Below are 3,332 nucleotides of genomic sequence, written 5' to 3' on the forward strand. Positions count from 1 at the left end.
TCTCTCTCTCTCTCTCTCTCTCTCTCTCTCTCTCTCTCTCTCTTTCTCTCTCTCTCTCTCTCTCTCTCTGCCCCCCTCCCTCTCTGTCCATCCACATAGCAAAACTAAAGTGTCCAAATAATTCACAAAATTTACATTCAAAAGTCTTTACAATAATTGAAATTTCTCTCTAAGTTCCAATGAATTTACAGACCAGATTGATTGGACACCCAAGACTGATGAATTAAACTCTAATCAGAAAAACATGTTCATGTGACAATATAACTAATGCCTTAGTATTCCTACAAGTGTTTTAAAGAGATGATCTCTTTGTAGAAGAAGAAAATAATTACAAGGTTATTTTATTTTACATGAATTGAAAAGGCAACAGGAGAATTGGAGTCAAGGAGAGACTTGAAGAAGCAGTGTCGCTCACTGTGAATGCAGCAGTAGGAACCATTCACTAAAAATCATAAAACAACAACAAAAAATAAACAAGGAAGTTAATCTTTACTGAATCTGGACAAGAAGCCAAAAATCAAAGCCAATGATTTTAGCTAAGTAACGTTTATTTTAAACTCATGAACCACAAAACTGCAATTTGACAGATCTGTGATATTTTAAGCCACTGCTTGTAATAATTTCTACAGCGGCAATGGGAAACTAATACACAGGCTGTCTTTTGCAGCTCTTGTTCCCAGAGGAGACTTACACTTTCCCCAGCCCAACATTTATGTTCTTGTTAACTTGCAAGAGTAATTTAACTTAGATTTTCATCCCCCCATTTATATTTCTATATATAGACCTTTCTAGTTCATGACTAATATCAGTCTGAAGCTAATCTCTAAGCTAATATCTAAAAGGTCACTGAATGACCCCAGAGGGAGGAAGTCATTCTATTCCTTATTCCTTGAATAACCTCAATAGTAGTTAAATGTAAAGAGAAGAAGATTTAACTTAAGTTAGCAACTTAACCCTCCTTATGTCTATCACTCCTCCTTCTCCTGATCCCTGAAAAATCAACACCCTTTCCTCTATTGTTAAACAGTTACATTTAAATTGTGTCCCTGAGAACCAACCAACAGTTATGTTATACTGAGTATGATAGTATAATATCTGTCATGATTTTATTCCACAAATGACCACAACCCCTACCTTTCATGGATGAGGAAGCTCAGCCTGACAATAAAGAGGTCCGTTGAGCAAAAGGAAATAACAGCTTTAAATATGTTGCAGCCAATATTGGAACACCCAAGTATATAAGAATATCAATTGAGTGAAAAGGATAAATAGACTTCAAGCCAATAATAGTTAACACCACACCTTCAACTGGCATCATTTACATAGAAAAAAAAAAAAACAAAGAAAAATCCAGCAGATTAAAACTGAACTCCAGGCCAAATGATCTAACATTTTTCCAGAAAAAAAAGTTAGAAATTACACCAATGCATTAAGCTGAAGCAAGTAATCAATTAACACAAGTGAAGAAAAATTTTAAGTATCTTGAAACACCTGAGAATAAGAAATGAAACATTGTCAGATACTAAAATGAAGGAAGTTTGTGGCAGCCAGTGCCTGCATTAAGCAGGAGGGAGAGATCAAATATAAGATGTGTCCCTGCATCTTTTGGGCTAAGAAAAACAAAGATAAAGCTCTACTGACCCAAAGATAGGAGAAGAAAAAAAAGCCTAGAGCAGAAATAAATGAGACCATGGCAGGAAAACAAAAAAGAAAGAGCTTCATGTTCAAAAACACAGGCAAAGGAGATAAACATTGAACAAGACTGAACAAAAAAGAAAGAATCCTGAAATAAATAAGTGTATATAAGTGATTCTATTCATACTGACACTGCTAATCTTCTACAAGACTCAGTTTCCTTCTCAATTCCCAGTACCCACCCACCCATGTGGAAGTTACAATCATCTGTAACTAACTCCTGTCTCGGGAGAGCTGATGCCTTCATCTGGCCTTCCAGAGCACCAGACACACTCTGGCACACAGATGCATGTGAAGGCTTGTACATATAAAATGACACCCAAATGTATAAAATAAATAAAATATAAAATAAGTAAAAAAAAAAAGTTAAAGTACACACTTTGCATAAGAAATAAAACATTGAGAACAATTTCATTTTAGCTGAGATGGTAAATAGAATGAAAGGCTGGAGAGATGATGACTCAGCAAGTAGAGGAGCTTGTTGTCAAGACAGCACACCTAAATTTGATTCCAGGGACCCAGGGGTAGAAGGAAAAAACAAGCTTTTACAAGTAAGATGCCTCTGGACTCTACAAATGGGCCTCACACACACGTGCACACACCCATGCACATGCACAAAATAAACAAATACAAATCTAATTTTTAAAAAGAAACTAAGCATCTTTAAAGTAACAAATGAAACCTACATTTTATTTTATACAAATATCCAGTGACATGAAGGATTTAAATCCCACTAGGAATTAGGATCTAGTGATTTTCAAGATATGGATGCCCAAATAAGATTCAAGAGAATCTTAATCATTCAGACCGTGAAGATAACGGAATGTTAAGAGTGGGAGAGATAGTCTTACCCAGGGAAGAGCACACCAGTGACTTATCCAATACCAATTGATAGCTCTGAAAAACATATATACAAGTAACATTATACAGACTGCCCGGGGTGTATCTGTGAGTGTATATATACAAACACACATACATATACATATACATATATATATGTAACAGTAATTATTTTTTTAAAAATGCCAGATTTTGAAGGAGAGCATTGGAGAGCTCGTGACGGGGATTAAGGGAAGGAAAGAGATCAGGGAAATAAATGATGGAATTATATTATAATCTCAAAAAAATAAAGGAAATAGTTTGTCCTTGAATTGCTTTTCCTTTTCTTATTGAAAATTGATAGGATATATAGGTGATCATATTTTCCCCATCTCTTCCCTCCTCCTCCTAAGCAACCATCCATCCAGTTCCACACATTCTTTATCTCTCTTTAGGAAAGAGGCAAATTAAAAAAAAACGGAAAAATGATAGAAGCACAAAAACCACATGCATGGACACACAGATCAATACTTTCAAACCAAATGGTTATGACTAGGATTACATCACAAATCTTGAATTCCCTCCAAATACAGAGTGGTGTGAACACAGATAAAAATAATCATTGAGAGCACATGATTTATTAATGCCATGAATTAACTTACTTAAAAGTATTTAATATTGTCATTTTCACAGTCTTGATTAACAATCAATAACACATAAATATATTTAATATATTTCTTTCTAATCTTTTTCTTTGTTTTTGTTATTGTGGTGTGTGTGTGTGTGTGTGTGTGTGTGTGTGTGTGTGTGTGTGTGTG

Source organism: Grammomys surdaster, unplaced genomic scaffold, assembly GCF_004785775.1.
Source record: "Grammomys surdaster isolate TR1022 unplaced genomic scaffold, NIH_TR_1.0 125548, whole genome shotgun sequence".
Taxonomy (NCBI): Eukaryota; Metazoa; Chordata; class Mammalia; order Rodentia; family Muridae; genus Grammomys; species Grammomys surdaster.